Below are 25,134 nucleotides of genomic sequence, written 5' to 3'. Positions count from 1 at the left end.
CATCATGTGTGGGATCAGTACACCATCCCCTGAACAGCACCCTGTAGCAAATAGTATTTTGGAGTGTGATGCAGATTCTCTCTATACTGGGATTCCACTCCTTGAGTTCATACCCTTGTATCCTGCCTACAACCATTTGCTCCTACATCATCATCAGTGCCTGTTGTGGGCCAAATTCTAATAACCTTAATGAAATTGAGACAAAACTTTGTCATGGCATATTTAGCGCGGCGATTTAAAATGTCACAAGGTCAAGTCAGCAAAACCATTGGAATGTGGATAGACATAATATCTGAACATATCAAAGATCTTATTCCATGGTTGCCCCGTGACAAAATCAAGGCTACCTTGCCACAAGCTTTTAAAGATCACTTCCCGAACACAACCTGTGTACTTGACTGCACAGAGACTGTCTTACAGAAAGCGAAAAACCTGGACTCTAGAAGTGAATCATACTATGCCAACAACACTGTGAAATATTTAGTCGTAATTTCTCCCTCTAGAATTATTGTGTTTATATCAGATGCTTATGGTGGTAAATGTAGTGATAGGTACATTACACAGAACACAGGGTTTTTAGACTATTTGCGTGCTGGAGATGGGTGACCAAGGTTTCACAGTTAGGGACTTACTGGAGGAGCATAGGGTGAACTTGATCATGCCAGCATTCACTTACAAGGGATGCCAGCTCACCTATGAGGAGGTCACTTACACACGGCGCATTGCTCATGCCCGCATTCATGTGGAACGAGCAATAAGGCGTCTAAAGGTGTACAGGTTTCTTTCACAAACAGTGCCAATCAACTTGGCCCCCGAAATAGATAAAATTCTAAAAATTTCTGCTGGTCTAGCGTATTTAAGAGGTGAACTAATTGTAAGTGGAAATCATGAAGAGATTTAATATTGATATAAATGTATTTAATATTAATATATGATATGTCTAATCCATAGTACAATACAATGTTTCTAACAATGAAATGAATTTGTAACAATGAAAATGAGTCTGTCTGTCTTAAAAAAAGTTACCTTGTGTTCTTGGAATTTGTTTTGTGTGTACTACACCTATTTATCTGCTTCATGTACTTTTAAAAGATCGAGGTATTTGGGGCAGAGCTTCATCTTTTTTTCTTTTTTTTGCCATTTTTCTCCCATTTTCTCCCCAATTTTAGTCGTTATACCAATTCCTTGTGTGTATCATGGTCCTGGTTGATGCACTATCCTTCTGTTTGTCTGGGGAGGGTGTAGACTACCTCATGCCTCCTCTGATACATGTTGAGTCACCAGCCGCTTCTTTTCACCTGACAGCGAGGAGTTTCACTGGGAGAGCGTAACGCGCACGGAGGTTCACGCTATCTCCCCAAGATCACCTCCCTGCTGAACAGGCGCCCTGACCAACCAGTAGGAGTCGCTAATGCAACGATCAGGACTCATGCCCTCACCGGCTTCCCATCTGCAAACACTGCCAACTGTGTTCGTAGGAACGTCTGACCCCCCCCGCTGCCGGGGATTGAACCTGTGTCTCTGAGGTGGTAGGTGAGTGCTTTGACCTCAACACTACCCAGACGGCCCTACAGCTTCATCTTCTTGGCCACAAAATCATCTACTAATCTAGGATGCATGTGTGAAAAATAGAATTTTTTGAGGTGAAGCATTTGTGCATCTGTGTACTCTTTGTTATATGCAATGTCCAGTTCCAGGTGCTCAGTTGTGGTCCAGATTACGAGCTTGCAGCTTTGCATTCCCATGCACATCATTGTCAGCTGGACCTGGAAAAAGATATATAAAATGAATGGTTTACTATTTGTTTCAATGGAGGTTCACAATTATTTATCATATTAGTTCAAACATAACCAAATTAAGTCACAGTATTTTTCCCCTACCTGGAGGTAGTATCCACTTTGCCCATTGGGAAGTATGACATATTGCCCATCGCTCAAGCATTGGATGTCACCATTTGGCCAACTAAGAAACCCTGTCAGTGACATGGCACTCTTTAGTGGACACTTAATTTCAAAGACCTGTGTGGAGTCCAAAATGCCATCTGGGCTGGCTCCAAAGCAAGGTTAGTCAGGACACACCACCAAGCCTCTCCTCTCTACAGTGTGTCCTTGAGCCTCCATGAGATGTATGGCTTTGTCCTCATTTTCTTTTACATATTTTGTTGCAGTATTGCCTGTGAAAGTTGGGTGCAAGTGATCAGTCAGGAATTTTGGAGGGTTTGTAGTGCTCCTTTTAGGGACTCTCTTGGCTATGCTGGCAGTCAGGCTTTCTCGCATCATGCCACAGTTGAGATTCACTTTGTAACTGCGTTTCTTCAGTCAGCTTCTCCATTTGTACTGGGCTTAGTTTCACATAGGTCTCATAAAAAGCGAGACTCTTCTGACAAGTACTGTAAGTGTTGTGCCGTGCTCTGTATGAGGTGTTTGTAGATCTCACTGGCTATGATAGGAGTCACTATTTTCTAAATCTAACCTGTAACACAGCTGAAGGAGACCATTTGTCTGAAGCTGAAATAGTGGTGCCATCACAGAGGAACTAAATTAAGTTTTAAATTCTGCATGATCCGTGAAAATTTTGGGGGAGCTTACTTGATCTGACATTGATGTTGAGGAGTCTGAATAAATGTGGTCAGGTTTATGATGCTTGAAATTGATGTGTTTCATCTTCTTCCGCTCTACATTCTTCATTGTGCCTGCATTCCACTTCCTCTGAACATCAGTGCATGATACCCCTGTCTTACCCTGTCTGACTGCATTCTCAACCTACATTAAAAAAACGTCAGTTATGGACTACACTCAGCAGCTGCAACTGTGATTACAAATAGCTCTGACAAATGACAACAGTGTCAAAAGAACCATGTAGACTACTTAACTTCCACAATACCGCAGCTGCGTGGCTGCAAGACCGCCCTGGTCCTGCTACACAGGAGCACCCGGCCGTTTGTATTTCTCCTGATGTGGAAACCAAAACCCAGGCCCGGTGATGTGGAATTTTATGGCTCTGACTCGGTTCAAAATCAGCTTTCAAGTAAACAAGGTTGTTTCCCGCCTCCTTTAACAAAACACGTCCAACCTTGTTGCTGTGGTGATATTGATACGCCTTGGAGCTTTTAAGATTTTTCATCGCTTCACCGTTTGTCGCAACAGACTCGATAGAGTAGCTAAATATTACATTACATTACATTACAGGCATTTAGCAGACGCTCTTATCCAGAGCGACTTACACAACTTTTACATAGCATTTTACATTGTATCCATTTTATACAGCTGGATATATACTGAAGCAATTTCGGTTAAGTACCTTGCTCAAGGGTACAACGGCAGTGCCCTACCCGGGAATCGAACCTGCGACCTTTCGGTTACAAGCCCAGTTCCTTACCCACTGTGCTACACTCCGTCCCATATGTTACTGTATACTATCTGAGGCCACTTTTTTATGTCATCCTCCCATCCATCGACCGTAGAACGCAGAGGTATGACAACATTGTTTCAGGGTTGACAGGCTTTGTTCCCACATATCGTTTTGTTAATTTGCTATCGCTCACAAACGCGGGTTCCGGTTCAGTGGTGTAACAAAGTGGAAGTCGCGCCCATAATTCACACAAGGTATCATGGGAGCTAGGAATAAGGTGGATTGAATCGATTAATAGGCCTTTATCACACTTCCTATTTCCGGAAGGTTGGAATTCAGTGAAGCAGTGTATCTGTACTTCCGGTTTATCGAGAAGCAATGGCCGAATCCTCTCGCCGGTGTTATTGCAGTGTATCTGGCTGTTCTAACTCAAAACAGAGGCATCCTTACCTTAGTTTTCACGATTTCCCAAAAGACAAAGAAATGCGGAGCACCTGGGTGAAGTTAATAAGGACCTTCTTTTAATATAGTCCGTGGGAGCACATTCGTATGCAGCATGCACTTCAAAATATTTATGTCTCAAAGAGTGGCAGAAAAGACTGAAAACCGGTGCTGCACCACGCCAATTTTTCTGGAACAACTGGGGGAAAGCTCAGATATCTTGGGAGTCAGCTTTTGACCGGGCTAGTGCTCACCTTGGAGTAGACGTTCGTCGAGACCATGCTGCTAAGCAGGCTAACAAAGTTTCTGCTGTGGAAGAAGCGGACGAGGTACAACCCACAACAGACCATAACTACGCATGTCACCCTTCATCTGGTAAGTACACGATAAGGAAGATCTATATTGTGTTTTGAATAAACAATATTTGAAATGAACTATAGAGGCAATTAACTTGCCTCTATAGTTAAAAATAAACTGCTTGAAGAACAACTTGTAGCCTTTGTCCAGCTTGGAACCCTTAACTTGTGAATGCTCCTTCACTAATCACACTACATCATCTTGGCCAAATTTCGGCAAAGTCAAAAGTGAACTTGAGAAGCGATATCCCGATGCCATGTTGAACACACCGCTAGCAAAAACCGGAAGAGGTGATACACTGCTTCGACGAACACTTCCGGTAACCGATTCCGCTGTGATAAAGGCCTATCGTCGATCAAGCCAGATTGTACTACAAAGGACGGCAACACCATAAACAACATGTGTGGTATTATCCACAGTTATATTGGAAGGTACTCAGGTGTCACAAATGAACGTATATTTCACAAACAGATTGTCCAAGACAATATATTACCACTCAGACTCGAAAGGGACATCTCTACGCGTAAAACCAATAGTAAGGTTGTATATTTATTCCATATTTAGTCGCAGATATTGACAGTAGAATGACATGGTACAATTTTTTTTAAATTCCTGTTGTTTATTTCAATGTTCAGTGAGTAGCGTTTTTCACAGCTGTACTGACATACCTTCGGCTGTTGTTGGCTTTACCTTGTTGTTACAATGGAATACAATTTTTTAGTGGTAAAATGTTTGAATGTTTTCATGTATGTCCACATAGACATTATTGTTGAGGGTGTCATGTGTGGGGGGTGTAGTTACTGATAAGACTGCAGGGAGGGGGTGCTTGGTAAATGGATGACCAGGCACTTAGAAACTCAGCATAGTTGTCCTGAATCATCTACTAATAAAGCTAGAACACAGAGGTTGTGTTTTCAACTCATAATTTGGTTGCAGGAGCACAGGATGTCTGGATTGAGCAATGTAGGCATGCCGGCGTGCCGACCACTAGGGGCATTGCACGAAGGGGTTAAGGAGCCCAGTGGTATACTATCTAGGAGGATGGTTTCATTTGGGACATAATATCTGTGAGATCCTGGCAGGAAATCAGCATAAAATAACTCTGCAAGTTTAAGCGAGGACAGGATCTATCAACAGAAGGAGCAGGATCAGTGAACTTAGATGTAATGATTGCAAACTTTTCAATGAAAAAGAATAAAAACATTTCGCCATCAGTAGAGAATGAAGTAGAAGGAGCAGTAGGTGCAAGGCTGAAAAGACGATTGGTTGTACATTATAAAAACCGTTATGCTGATTTGTAGCAATTAAATCAGAAAATAATTTTTCTTACATCTTTAATTTCTTAGCTGTCAGACATTAATAAATGATTCATCTGCAAATAGAGGACATGTAATTCTGTGGCCTTCCACTTCTGTTGTATTTTTATGCATTCCCTTTTCAGGTTGTGGGCGTTGTCTCTTATCCAAGGAGATTTTTTTTCAGCAGATGTTGTCCTAGTTTTAAGAGGTGCTGTAGAATTGAATGTAGACATCATACACAATTAAACCTATTTAATATTTAGTTTGTGTGAGGGGTGCAAACTAAATCTTTGCTTGTACTGCTGATTTGGCATGTGCACTAAGGGGTGAAGCTATGTTCCATTGCATGGTAGTATGAGGCTAATCCTGACCTTACAGTACACAATACTTTAAGCAATTTTACAGTCTTAGGAGTCTTGCATCCACATTGTTTGGTTTTACTCAGGACCTGAGTTTATTATATTTTTTTGCAATCTGGCCTGCCTTACTGAACACCCTTTTGCAAGGGACAGATATGCTTCTTGGCATATCTTTGTCCATGCATCTGTGGTGATTGTTACAGAACCGCATTCTGACAGAAACTGATGCTTAGTGCCTGGATAAGTGACTGGTGTGCAGCACATTTATTTATGCAAATATATATATATATATGTTGTCTTGTTTATCGATTTCACAGTGTAATCAATAATTATCAATCAATTGATAAGTGGTCCCAGCCCTAGTGATCACCAGTTTTCAGCTTGCTTTCATTTAATAATAAATCCAAATTAAAAGATATAGTATCATCATTTAAGAAGTGCCATCTTAATCCAAGAGCAGTGCTGCAGGCTCAGAGAGTGAACAAGCTTTACAGTCACTGGATTATGCATATTTAATCCCCCAGTTTTATAAATGTGCAGCAGCCTAGCTTTTTTTCTGCAAAAGCTGGGATGAAGGTCTGTATCACTTAAAAAAAAAAAGATTCTTCCCCAGATAAAGTCTCAGTTATCAATAAAGTCTAGGTTATTTATCACACACCATTTCTTCACCCAGACATTAAGAGCATTGAGCTGGCTGAATTTCTCAGCGCCATGGTTTAAAATGGGAAATGGGCAGGAGATCACAAGATTACCAGTGGATTACCAGTACTGATACTGTTATACAATTAAATAAAATCCTTCTTTAAAACTTCTGATTCTCAACCTGGAGTTATCTGTGCCCGCGTGAACACAGGCAGAGTGTTTTTTGATGATTGCGGGAGCATGATGTTTTATGTCATCTACCCTTGCCCCAGGAAGGCACTACAGGTTAATATCCTTATACCTGCTGTACACATGGTTGAACCAAGGCTTAAAGGGAGATATCTGTTGCACAGATCATTTTAAGATTTCAAAACATTCATATTTTTCATTATGTATATCATTATGTAGACTACTTTAGTGCAAGGGTGAACCAAATGCAATGTTGTGTAATTAAAAATGTGTCATCTGCCTTCATCATCATTTTTAAAGGATATGGATGGTGTAATTTTATATTTTTCTTATTGCCAAAATATTCTTTCATAATACGAAAAGACCAAAACTACAATGCTTCTGTCTGACTCTCAATAGCCTACTGTCTGACATTCTCCTACCCCATTTGGCACTCAACCTTATGCCACTCATTCAAATTGTGCATAAAAATGATTAAATAGGCTACAGCTCAGAAAGAAATATTTTCATTTTCAGAAAACGCAGCCTATTATTACAAAAATGGCCAGTGTAGTTTTTTGAACCAAATTTACTTCAAAACGGAGCAAATTGTTCATTTTTATGGAGACTGTGGCATTTGGTCTGCTGTAGAAGTGGATTGGTCTTGGCTGCGCCACCTGGTGGAGAAAGCATACGCGCCTGGAGCGCATTCAAAGCAAAAGGTTTATTTAAACGGAAACGGTGGTGCGTTGAACACCCTGTTGTGTTACGCAAGTGTTGCAACTACAGCAGCTGAGAAGGCCATTCTTTGTGTTCTTTTGGAAGAATTTTCGGAGCCTAATGAAATCAGTTTAAATACGTGTTTAATACTACAAAATACACTCAATGTTACAGTCACTGCCCTTGCCATCCAGAATAGCAGAGAACATCCCAATCGAGTGAAGGGGTATGTGGAAACTGTGGTTTCTAATTATAGTGATCCAACATTTGCCTTGCATTTCAGGATGACAAGGCAAACATTTCAGGTGAAGGATAATCCACTTCTTACCTTCGAGACTGTTACGATCTATATGAGATAATTATTTTATTATGAGTATTAGGCCTATCATTATTGCTGATCACTGTTGTTGTGATATGATATTGTAATATTTACCATTATATATTTAGACGAGTAGAGTGGAGTAGAAAAGTTTATGAAAGTGTCACTCCACAATGCTACATACAATAGCAAAAGATACAAATGTCTTTAAATCACATTGCAGACCACTCTTAATAGTGGGTAGGCCCATGTCATTTAAATATAGCCTACAGTATATTTATTTGTTACATTAATCATAATGCCTAGCACACCTTCCTAAGGAAAGGACATACACCAGAAGACATTGCAATTACTAAATGATATTTAGACAGACTTTAATAAGCTCCAGATTTATATGCTTGTGCTCTTATTATTGGAGTTATTCTGCCTTTGATGTAAAATAAACATGTGTAAACAATATACTTACTCTTGTGAATTTATTTTGATGTTAGATATTTACTTACCTACAATTCCCACAATGTATATAGCAGTATGTGCATCAGTGTGTATACAACAGCCATTATAGCAAGATTTGTGTCAACTTATTTTACAGCGTCATAGGGGTGTAGAAACTTCTACTATAATCTAATGCTGCACGTACTTTTCCACAGGCCCTCTGTGAGAAAGTTGGTCCTTTCTTGGTAAACTTAACCTTGGACACCCCAAATACATTGCTGTGCTCCATTTGGTTGCTGGCAAACCAAGAGAGCTTCAGGGGTGTTGCAGACATGTGACATGTCAAAAGGAACCCTGCATTATGTTTTCTCGGACATTTGCAAGGTCCTGTGTGGACTGAGTACGTACGGTACATACGATGGCCCAGAGAGGATGAGCTTTTCAACCTGGAAAATGGCTTTCAAGACAAAACTGGCTTCTCTGGAGTCATTGGAGCCATCGATGGCACACACATTCCCATCCCAGCACCCACACTCCATAGAAACAGTTACATAAACAGGAAAGGACATGCAAGTATTTAACTCCAGGCAGTGTGTACATTAGAGATGATGTTCCTGGATGCGTACACTGGTTGGCCGGGGTCTGTGCACGATGCCAGGGGAACTGCCCATTATATGGCCACCTCCAGGATGTAATGGGAAGTAACTACCACCTGCTTGGAGACTCTGCATACCCACTCAGCACATCTCTCATCACACCATACAGAGATAATGGGCACTTATCCCAGAGGCAAAAGAAATTCAACACACTCCACAGCACAACCAGAGTTGTGACTGAAAGGGCATTTGGACTTCTAAAGGGGAAATGGAGATGACTGAAGTACCTGCCCATGGAAGACCTCAAAAAAGTCCCGGTGGTAATCACAGCTGCATGTGTTCTACACAATTTCCTCTTGAGGGAGGAAGGGCACCAAATGGAGGATTGTGATGATGTGGATGGCAACGATGGAAATGAATGTCAAGCAGTAGACCCTGAAAATACAGTTGAAGTCAGAAGTTTACATACACTTAGGTTGAAGTCATTAAAACTCATTTTTAACCACTCCACAGATTTCATGTTAGCAAACTATAGTGTTGGCAAGTCAGTTAGGACATCTACTTTGTGCATGACACAAAGTAAGTTTTCCAACAATTGTTTACAGACAGATTATTTCACTTTTAATTCACTATATCACAATTCTCATGGGTCAGAAGTTTACATACACTAAGTTTACTGTGCCTTTAAACAGCTTGGAAAATTCCAGAAAATGATGTCATGGCTTTAGAAACTTCTGATAGGCTAATTGACATTATTTGAGTCAATTGGAGGTGTACCTGTGGATGTATTTTAAGGCCCACCATCAAACTCAGTGCCTGTTTGCTTGACATCGTGGGAAAATCAAAAGAAATCAGCCAAGACCTCAGAAAGAAAATTGTGGACCTCCACAAGTCTGGTTTATCCTTGGGAGCAATTTCCAAATGCCTGAAGGCACTACGTTCGTCTGTACAGTAGTACGCAAGTATAAACACCATGGGACCACGCAGCCGTCATACTGCTCACGAAGGAGACGCATTCTGTCGCCTAGAGATGAACGTGCTTTGGTGTGAAAAGTGCAAATCAGAACAAGAGCAAAGAACCTTGTGAAGATGCTAGAGGGAACAGGTACAAAAGTATCTATATCCACAATAAAACGAGTCCTATATCGACATAACCCTAACCCTCACCTGAAAGGCTGCTCAGCAAGGAAGAAGCCACTACTCCAAAACCGCCATAAAAAAGCCAGACTACAGTTTGCAACTGCACATGGGGACAAAGTTCTTACTTTTTGGAGAAATGTCCTCTGGTCTGATGAAACAAAAATTGAAGTGTTTGGCCATAATGACCATCGTTATGTTTGGAGGAAAAAGGGTGAGGCTTGCAAGCCGAAGAACACCATCCCAACCGCGAAGCACGGGGGTGGCAGCATCATGTTGTGGGGGTACTTTGCTGCAGGAGGGACTGGTGCACTTCATAAAATAGATGGCATCATGAGGAAGGAAAATTATGTGGATATATCGAAGCAACATCTCAAGACATCAGCCAGGAAGTTAAAGCTTGGACGCAAATGGCTCTTCCAAATGGACAATGACCTAAAGCATACTTCCAAAGTTGTGGCAAAATGGCTTAAGGACAACAAAGTCAAGATACTGGAGTGGCCATCACAAAGTCCTGACCTCAATCCAATCGACAATTTGTGGGCAGAACTGAAAAAGCATGTGCAAGCAAGGAGGCCTACAAACTTGACTCAGTTACACCAGTTCTGTCAGGAGGAATGGGCCAAAATTCCAGAAACGTATTGTGAGAAGCTTGTGGAAGGCTACCCGACATGTTTGACCCAAGTTAAACAATTTAAAGGCAATGCTACCAAATACTAACAGAGTGTATGCAAACTTCTGACCCACAGGGAATGTGATGAAAGAAATAAAAGCTGAAATAAATCATTCTCTCTACTATTATTCTGACATCTCACATTCTTAAAATAAAGTTGTGATCCTAACTGACCTAAGACAGGGAATGTTTACTAGGATTAAATGTCAGGAATTGTGAAAAACTGAGTTTAAATGGATTTGGCTAAGGTGTATGTAAATTTTTGACTTCCACTGTACTACAGGTCATCTTGGTTCATCTAAGTTTTCAGAAGTTTCTGTTTCGTAAATGAATGAGAAGAATACAAATACTGAATAAAAAGGCACAAATGTGATTTATTTCCTTGCAGCATAGACTACATCATGCCATGAATCATGCCAGTAAACAAACAAAATAGAACCTAAGCCATCAGCAGAATGTGGGAATAAGTTCCTATTTTTTCTTTGTTAAAGAAAATTGTTTTAAGATGTCATTCCTTTCACTTGCCACTTCCATTGCTTGTTTTTGCAGGACCATGAGTTCCGACATCTGCCTCCTCTGCTCAGTGACATGCTGCTCAAACCACTGGGGTGCTTCAGATGTGGATGCAAATGTCTTCAAGTTGCCCTACTCCCAAAAAAATACAAATGCCAGTACCAAAACAAACCTGTTTTAATTGCCTGAATTAATTTTCACATGCCTCTGCTTCAAAGTCGTATCCTTTAGCCAGCATTTCTGCAGCTACCTTTTTCCACACTTCTACTTTCTTTAATACAGGAGATTGAAAGTCTTCAGCCATTTGCTTCGTTAGACAAATTATAAGCAAGGTTGCTTCGTGCGTCGATGGCTTTGTATCTACATCACACATTTAAATAGATTAGTCACAGAAAATATATCAATACTAAAATTGTGTTAGGAAAGAGGAATCAACTTAAAATGTACCTTTTGCATTTGTTGGGGGTTTGAGACTGGTGCCCACTTTGGCGCAGAGGCAGGGGATGGTCCAGCAAGAGACAAATTCAGTGGTGCAGGAGTCGGAGACAACTTCAGTGGTGCAGGAGCCGGAGACTTCAGTGGTGCAGCGGGAACGTGTAGGCCTAGTGGAGCTTGAGGATTCAATGCACTAGCCTATTCCAAAGGGATTGCTGAGACAGAAAGGGGAGCACACATTTTACCAATGAAGCTAATTATATTAAACAACTACATTATAATGTTGAAATGCTTTCAGAAACATGAGATAAAGAGTGTTTATGGAAATCAACACATACAATAACCCATACAATAAATTAAATTAAATAATTATTAGCTTATTCTATTAAAAAACTTTACTATAAAATACTTACGACAAACATGTCTTCTAATGTCTTCAATTGTTGCATACACCAAGCTGCAGTGGACACATTTGTAAAGGACTTCAGTTGGATCCATTGTGCGTACTGCCTTTTTAATACAGCTTTTATATACACATTGCTGCTGATTGGGTAACACCTCTGACACACCCACCAAACAAAAGTAAACATACCTCAAAGCCCGTTGCACACCATTTCAACCCGTTTCGAGGAAGCATGTCGTTCAACCCGTAAACGGTAGCAAAACAGTGCACACTGTTTTCAGATTGAACGTGCCCCAGGATTGCGTTAAGTAATCAGCCCAGGTGCTTAAACGTGTGCTGCTCTCCACAGTTCGGGGCCGAGACCAGGAGCTCACACCGAGAGCGAGTTTCTTTATTTGAGTTGCCTTTAATTTCAGTTTTGTTTCATTTAAGAAGACGGGAAAAAGTGAACCCCTGCTGAAAAGTGGGAGGAGCTGGTCAGGTGGAAATCTGGCCAGCTATGAGCGGGGAACTGAAAAGTTGCCGCTCGGTTTTGCTTTCTTATGTCTTTGTTATTTTAGTTTGTAGTTTCAGCCTGGAATTCGTGAAGGGGAAGGGTGAAGATGGTGTTTATTTTATTTCATGTTTGTGTGGTTGCTCTCTCTTTCTCTCTCTCCATGCGGCAACCAACGGTGTTCCCTGGTAGTGCCGCATCTCCCTCCCAGGGATGTCACGCTGGCGTGTGACAGAGACAATTTTCAGTAAGTCAGTGCTGAAACGGAACTCAAAACATTTTCACATGTTTCAAAAAAGCAATCATTGGGCCATATTTACTGAGCATGCTGCAAATTACCGTCAGTGCCACACAATTCTACATTGCGACATGTTTTCAATTTAGTACGGTATTTACGAATACTGGTTATGTAAATGAGCACAACCACAGTGAGTTCATTTAAATGCACTGCCAGTATTTAAGATGTGTCTAACGCATGGCAGGAAAGCAACATCGTTGTCCCGCTCTCTGGTGAAGTTGGGTTTTAAACAGCTGTCAGGATCTATGAATGCAATGGGTAGGCACTGTTTGGAAAAACATTATTTGTATCATAAGTCCCACAAATCCTTATTAAATATGGCCCGTTGTCACTGTAGAATAAAGTGAATGTCCAGTCAGGATTGCAGGTTTTCACTGACCACACATTTATTAGCAGCTGTGCTGGGCTGAACATGAACATGCAGAAGATTGTCACATATTACTTTTCATGACACCTAGTCAGCCGTTAAGGCTACAGAGAGGTACTGTCGTTTTTAACGCTATTATCAGCATTTTACGACAGCCACTTCATAAGGTTGTTTCAATAAAAATGACAAAGGCTAGGTTCATTGTAATTATGAATTATGCAGACCAAAGAAACAGCAAGTCTCTTTGATTGTTTCAATAGTTTTTGAACAATGGAGGGATATTGGCTGTATCTGGCGTTGGCTAAATGGACAATATTTGTTGGTAAGACAACTTCATTGTAGGTTTTAGTCTTTTCCATTAAGTTTCTATTTAGCCTATTTTTTGTAGGAGCAAATTTCACACTTATATGTATTAAAAGCATAGGCTATCAGAAATAGGCTTAATATTTGCAAGAATCAAAAGTGCAAATTAGTTGCCTTAAATTACAAGATATTTGTCGGCACATTGGTCCATGTTACAGTTAAATATTCTGACTTCCCTTAGCAAATAGCGAAATAGCAGCCTATATAGGAAGAAACGGACAAACTGAGACCAAATTTCTATTTCATTTGCTGAGGGACATGAGAAAACTGACCATTATTGTGAGGTTTCTTTAAATTGCCCCTGTTGGGCTGACCTTAAGGTCACTTCATAGTATATCTGTTTTAATATGTTTCATCCTGCCCTAGTGGTGTGGGCCTCAGTACCCACAGAATGGTAATAAAGCAAAGATCTATAATTAATTAAAAAATGGGCCACAAACACGCTGCAAATTCAAAGCCTGCAACAAACTCCGTTCTGGCCAACAACCCCACTCGTCCCCTTATCAGCGCTCAGGGCAATAAATGGCAGTAAAATAAAAGCAGTCCCCCCCCCTACTCCCACAATTACTTATTACACCGTAACCCACATAATGAAACTTGGTTACTTGGTCTCATTTATTTTTGCATGACAAAATTACATACCCTTTCAGCTTTTAGAACAGTAGCTCAGATCACTGAAATAAATCATTCAGGAAAAAGTTTTAAATGTCCATATGTAATGTATATTCAACACTTGAATCTTTGTGGCTCTTTTGTTTATTTACATGTTTCTGTAATCCAAAATGCCTCTGCTCATATTCATGTTAGCTATGGTCAGGCACAATTTCCAATAAAAACCAACAAGCTTCCATTTGAAACATGGCTGGTCTGACCATCCCATGCTCTCTTTAGTACAGTAGTATTTTGCTTAGCAGGCGTTTGCTTATCTGAAAAAACGATGGGCTTACTTTTAAGTCAATCACGTTACAAATTAAACAAGACTGCAACCTTTCAAACTGGGGTGGGGGGGGGGGTGAGGGTGCTGATGAATGGTAAAATGGTAAATGGACTGCATTTATATAGCGCTTTTATCCAAAGTGCTTTACAATTGATGCCTCTCATTCGCCAGAGCAGTTAGGGGTTAGGGGTTAGGTGTCTTGCTCAAGGACACTTCGACATGCCCAGGGCGGGGTTTGAACCGGCAACCCTCCGACTGCCAGACAATCAGTCTTACCTCCTGAGCTATGTCGCCCCTGATGAGCGGTGAGTGTGAGCATTTGTTAACCTAGTTAGCGCATACGGATGCTATCCTGCACACATGAGTAGGAGCAACAGACACACAGCTACAACTCGCGTACGAATGCTATCCTGCATGCATGAGTAGGAGCTAATGACACATAGCTACAACCACCGATACAGATGTATGGACACACAGACGCTACAACTACCAATACAGATTTATGGACACACGGAGGACAACAAATAACGTTACAGAGGTGAGGACATGCCATAGCTAGCTAGATAGTTAGCCAAGTTTTACTCATGACACTTTTAGGATATGACTAATCCCTGGAACATAATCGCTCCTTGCTGATCCCCGGCTGTATATGTAACGCTACGGTGCACCGTGGGTCTGGACGGTTTCGTGCTTCTTCTGAGCTATGCACCCTCATTGAAATGCATTGAGACTTGAGGACAGTGCCAGTTGGAATTTGAAGCAAGCCCACACAATTCCTTCAGGAATTGTAACACTTCTAGATTATTTTGCGATTCATGAATATTTAATCCTGACTAGTTGTCCTGAAGAGTGATTGTAGTGATTTTCCCATATTTACAGTATGATTATTTACTACTTAGATACAAGTGTGTCATTGGGTGGTTTAACTCACTTTGGATTGAAGTGTTGACACTTTTCTTGCTGTGTAGACTCTCTGAAAGCCTTGTAGTATGTATTGAACAGTGCTGGTGTAAATGGTATTTTAGCCAAAAGAAACGCAAACCTATTTTATCAGTTCTTCAAATATTGTGACCAAAAATATACAAGGTTAATTATTAATTGCCTGCAGGCGTGTTTTTACATTAGGGGCATGTGGGACAGTGCCCCACCAAAGGAGGTGCTGTGGTGCAAGATGCTCATAACCTCTGAACGTTGTGGCATAATGTATTTTATATTTAAAGTTACAATCTCGAAGATTTCCATTTCGTTCTCTTTGGCGGTACCAATGGCGAGAAGTGGTAATTGCAGGTGTGTTTTTGGACCTCACTTCCCAGAGATCCAACCGGATCCAACCAGTGTCGCCTGTGTGACGTCAGTCAGTTGGCACCTGGGCCACGCCAACTATAACACTATTTACTGAATAAAAAATGGTTGTTATACTCATTCATTGTCTAACATTAGGCTAACTTAAACTGTCTTTACACTGCTGAGTCGGGTTAAAATGCTGTAGCAGACCTGGGGTAGAATTAGTGATGATCAATTTCCACAAACGCTCTTTATCCTTTTGCCCGATATTAACATCTTTACACCGCAGAGAAGAATTTGCGGGATTCGCTGTGGCTCGTGCAATTATGTATCTCGTGCACAATAAACAGTCTTTTTCGTGAATGATTGTTGTGTGATATTTTTGAAACAACTGCCTTGCAAAATGTTACCCCTGGTGTTTCTGGTTTTGCTAGCTAAACTGTTCGAGTATAAAGCTGAGCTGGGTGTTAAATTAGCAATCAGACTAAAACAAAATAAATAAAAATAAAACAAAAACAAAGGAGATTTCATCAAAAAAGGGCATCAAGGCTGAAGGAACATATGAGGAAGCGTAATAAAATAATAACAACGCTAATCCATACTGCCGTATTCTTTTATTTAGTTTTCTCCGGCTTGACATCTTTACACAGAAATCAGACCCGACTCTGCTCCACCTATACCCCGGCTTTATTCAGATCATTATAATATACTGATGCACTTGATGGCACTGTAAATAACGGTAACATTTAGGCCAGTTCAGATCAATGATTCACAACGAGACTGGATGCAACTTGCAAAATTCCAAGACGTCTGATTGTAAACGTTCTCAAACTGCACTTGGTGATTTGACAAGGTGGGTCTTTTGAGACCCCAGAGCAGGCAACGGCTCTGCTACTAACCAGTTCACACCGCTGCAATATTCTCTGCAACATTCTAAAACCGTTTCATCTCGTTGCGAATGGCCTTTAGTTAGCTACACTGCAACGTTGCAACAAGGTAGCATTGCATTCGAGAGACGGTTTGCGAGGACGGTACCGGTCGGTAGCGTTAGCTAGTGTTTTTTTCTAATTGTTAGCTGACATTAGATTGTGTTATTTACATTAGTTAGCTAGCTAACGCAATGTTACCTGATATGAGAGATGGATACTGTGCGCAACATTGTCTGAACTAATGTTGTCTTTCTTGATATGGTCCAGTAGCTAGCGTTAGCTGTGCAAATAGCTATGTAATGTAGTAACGTTACATTGTCATCAAATGTAATACAAAATCTACATCAACAAATAATACGACTTCTCATGTTACACAAAAACTTTTTAGGGTTCCATAACCACCCCCACCATCACCACCCCCCCGTTATTGTAACGCTAGCAGACACCGGAAAAAACAGTACGCTGCTCACACACAAGTGAGTTGAAGAGCGAGCCTGTTGCGTTAGCTCCGCCTACCCTCTCTGGCGGACAAACCACTGATGGGTGATGGAAAACAAGTCACTAACTATGCAACGCTTGTGATTTTTTCCCGGGTATGTGAAGTGCGAAATGGGTTTGCGTGGTCACATCGAGTCAGCCAGCTCACTAAACCCAGGCATTTTTAGGTGCATTTTTGAGACGATGTGTGAGGGGGACACCATTCAGAACGAACTCCTGGATTGCATGTATGACGTCTACAGGGAGGAAGTAGCCAAACAATTGAGAGAGACCCAGTTTGTTGCTGTCCAGGCAGATGAGACTACTGATATATCATGCAAATCCCAAATGGTCATAGGTGTTGCGATATATGGTAGACAACACTGTCACGGAGTGATTCCCAGAGTTCATCGAAGTGAAGGATAAAACTGCCATCGGCCTTTCCAACGCGATCAAACAAGCCCTTGAGCCCCTGGGGCTGACTGACAAACTCATTGCACAAACGATGGGGCAGCGGTGATGAGTGGTAATGTAGGTGGCGTGCAAACACTGATGAAGGAGACCTACCCAAAGGGTACCCATGCATTACACGCAGTCAGTGCAGACAGGGTAGTAGTGGCGAGGGCAGACTGGCCGGCGGCACACATGATATCTGTCACGTCAGCTGAAGCTCCTCATCTGTGGTGTATGCGATCTCCCTACCCCTGGCACTGCTGCGGGCACCACAGGACCAGTGGCAGCAGAGAGCAGTGGTGCGTTGGTGAGCTGTGCAGAGTGCCCTAAGGGATCAGACAGGAAGACGAGGCACAGGTGTCATGTGTGCCGTCGACCAGTCTGCCCTCGCCACTACTACCCTGTCTGCACTGACTGCGTGTAATGCATAGGTACCGTAAGTTATAATGGTCTTGGAATTTGCCTGCAATCCTTATTTAGTATAAAATAGTATGAATAAATATCAGTTAGTGTCCATTTACAGGGGGATACATACGGTCAAAAATTGCTAATTGGCAATTAGTGATTTTTCGCCTCAAAAAAATCTCCCCTACAGTTTGTGGTGATGCTGGAAGGCTGCGCCTTTTCCAGTCGAGGCCCACATGTCCCGGGATTACGTCGGCCAACGCAGAAGCTCTTAGCTCTAGTTGTTTTTGTTCTCAGGAATTATATGTAAACATTTATTTAATTTTTGACAAATTTTCAAAATATTTTTGTAGTACCCTCCTCAATACCTTCTTTTCATTTTTTGTCACTTTTCATAGGGAGAATTGAAAGTCCAGTAGTTTATCTTGCCTTGTATTTTTGTACGTTAATAAATCTTTATTACAACTTTTTTTTTTTTTTCCAAAATTGCGTATGATATACTCGACGGACGTTAGTGTTCTAGGGTTAATGTGACTGGCATTCCAGTGGTGGCACTTAGCCCTCCCATCTCCACCTCTTTTTGTACGGCAGCCAACCTTTTCCTCCAGCCTCATCTAATGAATACAATGAATATGGTGACACACAGACAGGAAAAAGACAAGATCAATTTCACTTCAGTTTTGCTGGGAATAGTCAATGAAGGGGCTTACTGTATTTTGTATTCAACAGGGTCTGGACAGCCATAAGGAAATCGTGACACTTTTTCACAGCTGGTTTCTCGCTTCGATGTTGGGTTTCCTCTTGGGCTAAAATGGGAAAGAAACATGTCGTATTATTTAACTAGTGGTAGCTATACGGTTATTGTTATAATTATTATTATTATTATTGTATGATTTACTAAAATGAAAATCTAGTGTAGGAATGGTCAAGTTAAAATGAATACTTAACCTATTACTGACATGGAGAAATCCTCTAATGCTTTTTTCATGAAAGTGGTGGCGCCATTGGTTGCGTAGTATACCGCCTCAAAGGGATGCGTTTTTTATTAGTCAAAAAAACTTCCCCCTCCACACCAAGTTCCTCCAGTGTAGTCAGCTGCATAAGATAACAGTAATGCAGATTGTCTCATCCAAACAAAGCTTTTAGACTTTGTTGCAGGTGTCTTGTCATTTAGCCGCTATATATTTCTTCCATGCTTGCGCAAATCGAAGCGCAACAAATTCAGCATGCAAGGTTGCCACCTGGGGGTGAGGCAAAATTATTGCTCCCATCAAAACAACAGTTCTGGATTGGACAGCTTGTTTTGAGAATATGAAATCTCTGCAGCTATTGAGGTAAGAGTGGAATGACTGGCATTGAGCAACAACACTTGCGAACCCCTCGTGATATATTAATGTCATTTTGTGGAACAAGCCAGTAACTATCTTACTGAGCATACCTTTAAATGATCAACTGTCATAGAGGATCATTTCATGAGGCAGTGTAGTATAACGGCTAAAGAACTGGTCTTGTAACCTAAAGGTCACAGGTTCAATTCCTTGGTAGGACACTGCTGTTTTATCCTTGAGCAAGGTACTTAACCTGCATTGCTTCAGTATATATCCAGCTGCATAAATGCTATGTTAAAGTTGCTCTGGATAAGTGCCTGTAATGTAGCTGTAATGCAAAAGATAATCAAGGTGAAGTCTCATTAGTGTCATTTCAAACCAAATAGTGTAAAATATAATTGAACTGATACTGATACCTGTGTGGACCTATCCTTATTTATCCACTGAATAACTGATCATGTAGTTCATGCTAGTATGTCTACTATAACTGTGCACTGAAACAAATAAGTCCATTGTGAAAACACACCAGAATAGTTACAGTTGAGGCCAAAAGTGTACGAACACCTAGGCTAAAGATATTCAAACTCAGTTTTTCACAACTCCGCACATTTCATGTTACCAAACATTTCTTTTGGCAAGTCAATTAGGGCTTCAGCTTTGTTTACATCAGCGGTCATTTTAAAACAATCGAATAGAAACAGATTTATTTCAGCTGTAATTCACTATATCAGATTTCCATTGGGTCAAAAGATTACATACACCAAGTTGTCTGCCTCTTTAGCATGTCTGTCATGCTATAACGCACCTAAATAAATTAACCAGTGGAAACAGTGTACTACACGAGCCACAAGCTAATTAGGTAATTATCAATCATTATATACTGAATGCAATAAACATGAAACAATAAATAAACGGAGCTACAGTTTACAAACAAATTAAACAAAGCAGCCGCACTGCATTTTTTTAAACATTGAAATAAGAGGCATGGTATTTCACAGGATTTCATACTGCCACCAGCAATAATATAACTTGGAAACAAACAGTTTAGCTGTACTCGCATTTTGTTCTTTGATGCATTAAATGTTTAAGGAAAAGAGAGAGCAACAAGGTAAGTACAATTTAAAGAAATGATTTGATTGGCTTGTTGTAGAATGCGTCTGTGTGTGGACTGCAATATCAGTGTAAAAGGGGTGGGGAGAGAAGTGCACCGCATTCACCGGTGACTAATTGCATGAAATTAATGACAGGTGCGCTCCTCAGCACCCAGCAATTTTCCACAGATTTACAGAAAAAAGGGGTATTTAACTCAGCCTTTTCTGCCTTACCATCACATTTACAATTTAGTCACAGTGCACAAAACAAGCTGTTTAGACGCCTGTGCCTAAAAACAGCTTTCTTTTAAATCATCATAACAATGCAGTCCCCTTACCCAAAAGAGGGCTGAAACGGACACCTCAGGTTGATGTTTATGGTATTTTATAATCAAATAACTGTTCCCAACAAGTCAAACAACTAATAATACTACAGTGATGGTACTGATATCACTAAAATCCCACTCTGTTCCCTAAGCAATCAATCTACTCTTTGTATACAGGCTAGCAAATGTCATTATTCATTATGCATTATTTCCATTGAGCTGAAAGCATTTTCATGAGCATTGGAAAACTAGCATTTCTATGTATGTAAATAGAATGTTAAACAGGAGAAGTGCAGATTTTCTAAAAAAAAATAAATAAAAAAAAAGCTACTTCTGAAACAGTGAAAGTAAATAACCTAAAAGCAAGCTACTACTACCCTCTCAAAGATCTACCCATCATGACTTTTGCTTCTGCTTGGAAAGCCCATATACGTTACAGTAATAATGCAGTGTCGTGTTCTTTAAACACAAAACAAAGTTATAATGCAATACAATATGAGAGTTACCTGAAACTTTAAGACTGGTATTTCACCCTCCTCCTACTGTTTTCTCTTCTGTTGTCTAAGGCAGTGGTGTCAAACTCGTTGCCATGGAGGGCCATGTGTATGCAGGTTTTCATTCCAGCCTCAGATCTTGATTATATAATTAGTTAAATTATTTGCTGAATTAGGGATGCAGGTTTGTGCACAATGGTGACCTGACGTCTATGGTGACCCGCATTGTCTAAATAAAAATTTTCTTATATTCTGTGCTTCAATGCAGTTAAACGCATATGGCTGAATGAGTAATTGGACTCAATTAAGGCAGCATTAATTGGTTGGAATGAAAACCTGCATACACACGGCCCTCCATGGCAACGAGTTTGACACCACTGGTCTAAGGGTTACCTGAAGTTGTGCTAGTCTGCCACCAGGTTTGGACCTTGCTGCCATTGCCTCTATGGTCACAAAAACATTTTCAAGTGCTCCTGATTAAAAATAAACAACCAGTGAAAACTCAATCGCCTGCAAATTTAGCAAACATGGAGTTTTGGGGAGGGGTTTTTATGCAAATTACAGTTATAATCATTTAATTTAAAATGTTTTCTACTCTGGTAGACTATGCAAATATCCATAGAACCCAGACTAAAAATCCCAAATAAATAATTTTAACTTTGCCGTGCATTTAGGCAAAAACAAAATGATCACTATTATTTTCTCAGTCTCATGTACATTTGATAGCCTTGTCTGAATGAGTGTAATTTTGTATTGCATTGGAAAAACATGAATATCCCTGACATTCCTTTGACACATGATGTTAACCTATTTACTGTAATATGTAGTAATCAACATTAACTGTGCTTGCAGTCTACCAATGTACTGTGGGGTCCTGTTTGTTTTAATAATTCATCATAACATTTTTTTTAACCAACACAATTTTTAATTTAGGAGGGATTTCTCAGAATATTTTCTGTGTGAAATCATATGTTCAGTTAATTTAACAATTTTCATCATTTCCAATTATTTGGAAATAATAATAATTGAGATTTATTTAATCTTTTACATTATGTTACAAGCATTCAGCAGACGCTTTTATCCATACCGACTTACACATTTTTTTTTAACATAGCATTTACATTACATCCATTTATAGCAAAGCAGATTAAGTACCTTGCTCAACGGCAGTGTTCAACCTGGGAATTGAACCTATGATCTTGAGGTCACAAGACCAGCTACTTACTCATTATACCACCCCTTGCGGTTTTTGGGGTTTAAATGAAACATTGCACTCGTGGCAGCTGCTGTGGTCCAGTGGCCACCACTAGAGTCTGCCAGTAGCCACTAAAAGGTCTGGAAGGCAGGAAAACCAGGCAGCCACTGGAGCCGCCTCTGGAGCACGGCAACTGCCACAAGTGCAATGATTTATTAAAACACAAGAAAATCACAAGACCATGTTGCTGGATAACCAAAATTATCATGCTGTTTACCAATGAATACACTTAGCCAGCTAGCTCGAAGGTTGTCATTCCGGTTTGACTGAACGAATGCATTTCATGTTGTGATTGTACAAACACTGAAACTCTAGTAGCCTACTGTTAATTATTAGATAACCTTTCCTATGTAGCTGTCAAGTGAAGTCCACTGGCGGGAAAACCCAGCAGCTGCTACAGCCACCACTGGAGCCTGCCAGCTGCCATTAAAATCTGCCACTAAAAGATTCAACCCCTACTGATCAAATTTTCAGCTCAACCGCAGATATTTCTACACACAAACCCATCATATCTAGCTAGCTAACATTGGTAACGTCACACTCACCCGGGGGTGGATGACAACCGTAGTTGTGATCCTTGATTGCTACTGTGGCGTCAAGCTCGCCGTCACCTTCCATCTTCTCTCCAAAACCATCATCACCTCTCCCTCTCAATGTGGCTGTCTCTCTACTTTTGTCTTAACTAAGCTATTCAAAGCAAATCTGTAAGGCACTGACTGGGCCTTGAGGTACTTGCGGCCCAACTCCATATGCACCTGTGTGTAACTCTCCTTGAAGTGTATTCTACACTTAAGTGCTGTGTCTCCTTACGATTAAATCTTCTCCCTCATCTCTTCTAATCACATGAATCAATTTCTTTTTTTTAATTAAATCCGTGGAAAAGCTCTGAAATGATAGGTATGGCTGTACTTTTTTGAATTGCCACACAGAGGAACGCTACAATACTGGTTGCTCTTTGTCGCTGCCAAATTATACTCAATGGTGACTGTTAAGACAACTGGAAGTAAAGTATACCTACGTCTGGTTTACGTAGCTGGAAATGTGAAACAGGCCTATCACGTCTCATTGGCTGTGTCCAAAATCGCATACTAGCATACTATTAGCAGGACAAATTAGTATGTGAACATGTTCTAGTATATCCAAAAGCACAGTATGCATAAAATGGTATTTGAAAAATGCCCAGATGTCATACTACATTCTGTGAAATACCGTAGTATGTAAACACTGGACACTACGCTGGCACGAGTATCCCACAATGCGCTGTGATAGTTCACGACCCAAACAACTAATAATAACGGAGGGCAGTTCAAGTGGCGGAAAAGTTCTAATACCGAACTGCTAGATTGTTTTTCATTACTATTATCATTAGCATGTTAACTAGATAACGCTAGCTAGGAACATCGCTGATTAAGAACCTACTGTTTGGTAGCTAGCAGGGCTACTGCCGCTAGCCACCCCAATCACAGTTCCTGGCCAGAAGGGCTGTCTACTTTATTACTGTCTCTTCGAAAGCTGACAGAAGCTAGAAAGCTAGTTTTAACTATTTTTATGCCTCCGCGATGGCACAGCCGTGGCCGGAGGCATTATGTTTTCGGGTTGTCCGTCCGTCTGTCCGTCCTTCCTTCTGTCCGTCCATCCGTCCGTCTGTCCGTCCCGATTCTCATGAACGCGATATCTCAGGAACGCCATGAGGGAATTTCTTCACATTTGGCACACACGTCCACTTGGACTCAAGAATGAACTGATTAGATTTTGGTGGTCAAAGGTCAAGGTCACTGTGACCTCACGTCCGTCCCATTCTCTTGTGAATGCAATATCTCAGGAACGCCTTGGGGGAATTTCTTCAAATCTGGCACAAACGTCCACTTGGACTCAAGGATGAACTGATTAGATTTTGGTGGTCAAAGGTCAAGGTCACTGTGACCTCACAAAACATGTTTTTGGCCATAACTCAAGAATGCATACGCTAATTATGACAAAGTTTCACACAAATGTCTAATAGGATAAAATGAAGTGATGACATTTTATATCCAAACTGGCGACTGGTTGGTGGAGGTACACAACCGCGAGGCGGTATTTCTAGTTACTATTTATTTTGATCCAGCATTTACCTAACTACTCTTTATTTATTATTCAGCTGGCATTAGCTAGTTAAGAACTAATTACTTACTACCTAACTAGCAAGCCAGAGGAGCAAATGCCACTGTAGCCACCCCACTCGCAGGTCTTGCCAGCAGGACTCTCTCCGCACTAACCGAAGCTAGAAAGCTAGTTTTGTGTCATGTACAGAAAACATCTGCATCTTTAATCAGTAGATGCATTACCTTGCTCCTCCTGTCCAAATTTTACATTATAGCATTGAAACGAGCATAGTTAGCAAACTAACTTCCAGCCCATAGATTCCACCATAGAGCCTACATAGGAACCTCTATGGATTCCACCAGCACTGCTCAGAAAAAGACCAAGTAATCGATTACAAAAATTACCCAATCATTGGGCAGGTCCAGCCCCGCTTGTGTTGATTGATAGGAGGGCTTACCATTTTGAAAAGTGTCATTATGAAATGAAAAAGGGGGTTCAGAAATAAAAACGCCATACGGAAATACGTCATTCGGAAAAGTGTCATTGTGAAATGAAAAAAGCCATTCGGAAATACAACATGAAATAATTAAATAGCCATGAGGTGGGAATTATTTAATTATTTCGAAACAAAATTATTTATTTATTTAATTAATTAATTAATTCCACATTTATTCATTTTATTATTTATTTAATTTTGGCACATTT

The 25,134-nt window shown here is 40.6% G+C and overlaps 1 long non-coding RNA gene across 2 annotated transcripts; it reads right to left on the bottom strand.

The window, feature by feature from the left end:
• Positions 1–10,862: 10,862 nt before the first annotated feature.
• LOC135247698 (uncharacterized) lies at positions 10,863–21,455 on the bottom strand. Of its 2 annotated transcripts, XR_010328275.1 has the most exons (6): positions 21,105–21,455; positions 18,802–18,948; positions 18,564–18,659; positions 11,858–11,901; positions 11,457–11,659; positions 10,863–11,141 (listed from the first exon to the last, which is right to left on the bottom strand). It is a non-coding gene; the product is annotated as an uncharacterized LOC135247698 (long non-coding RNA). The 2 variants fall into 2 exon arrangements; XR_010328274.1 differs by lacking the exon at positions 18,802–18,948.
• Between the last annotated feature and the right edge of the window lie 3,679 nt (positions 21,456–25,134).

This window comes from Anguilla rostrata, chromosome 2 (assembly GCF_018555375.3).
Source record: "Anguilla rostrata isolate EN2019 chromosome 2, ASM1855537v3, whole genome shotgun sequence".
Taxonomy (NCBI): domain Eukaryota; kingdom Metazoa; phylum Chordata; class Actinopteri; order Anguilliformes; family Anguillidae; genus Anguilla; species Anguilla rostrata.
The sequence above is the reverse complement of the archived record's forward strand: the minus strand, read 5'-3'. Positions and strand labels throughout refer to the sequence as shown.